This window comes from Rhyacophila brunnea, unplaced genomic scaffold (genome assembly GCF_057557595.1).
Source record: "Rhyacophila brunnea isolate RB1 unplaced genomic scaffold, BYU_Rbru_1.0 scaffold_62, whole genome shotgun sequence".
Taxonomy (NCBI): domain Eukaryota; kingdom Metazoa; phylum Arthropoda; class Insecta; order Trichoptera; family Rhyacophilidae; genus Rhyacophila; species Rhyacophila brunnea.
In genome coordinates, this window is record NW_028233299.1 from 1,198,849 (window position 1) to 1,199,873 (window position 1,025).

Genomic DNA, 1,025 nt, shown 5'->3' on the forward strand with positions numbered 1-1,025 from the left:
GGTTTTCTTATATTATTGTGCGTTTAAAAAATTTCACGTATCTAAAATTAAAATTTTTAAAAGGGGTTTGTGCCCTGAAAACATTACTATTTTCCTTTTTAAACCCCGAAATCATTAATTAGTTCCAAAAATAAACTGAGCAGCTGTACGACAGTTTTTAATATTCGAACATTTGTATATAAAATTTTCTCTAAATCAGCGGCATTAAGGCATAGGAAATACAATTTGGATCCAAATATTTTTTTATAAATATCATACAGCTAAAATCAATTTGTTTTAACCTTCTTCGTATTTGTGCAATACTTTAGTAAATTTTCTAGGAAAAATTAAATTTTGGCGTTACAAAGTTTAAATTATATTGTATTATAGTAAATATAAACAATTCCTTTTGAATATATCACTAATAGCATATGGTATAAACGCCGTAAAAAACACACAAAGTACTATTTAGACAAATAAAGATGATATTAGTATATATTTTTGCACGATTAATTTATGATTTTTTAAATGATAAAAAGAGACGTTCGACATGGTTTAAGTAAAGCCCCAAAAAGGTAAATACCACAACATGGTGAGTTGAATTTAGAAGCAAAGCGATTATAAATACTAAATACATAAAATAATTTGAATTTATTGGTTTTAATTATTATAGATGAAATATATTAAAAAAATCGCATCAACTTAATATTTATTATTGATTTGAACTGTAAGATTTCTTGTTGCTTTTTTGTTATAAAGGTCTGGAATTAGGTTTGAATAACAAGTGCGCTGCAAACATCGACATATTTTTTTATTTGTTTGTTAATTATAGTTCTTTTTTATAACATAATAAAGGATAGGTGGTTTTAAAATTCCATAATAAATATGTTTAGAAGTAAATAGTTCTAGATGAAGTAGGAGCATAATGTAAGCTCTCTCACTTCGCAAGACACTTGAAATCATATGATCTGGGAATGGAAAGAGCACTTGATAGGAACAATCAAAGGAAGGTGTCAAAAGTTACATTAAGGAGTTGTGCAATATTC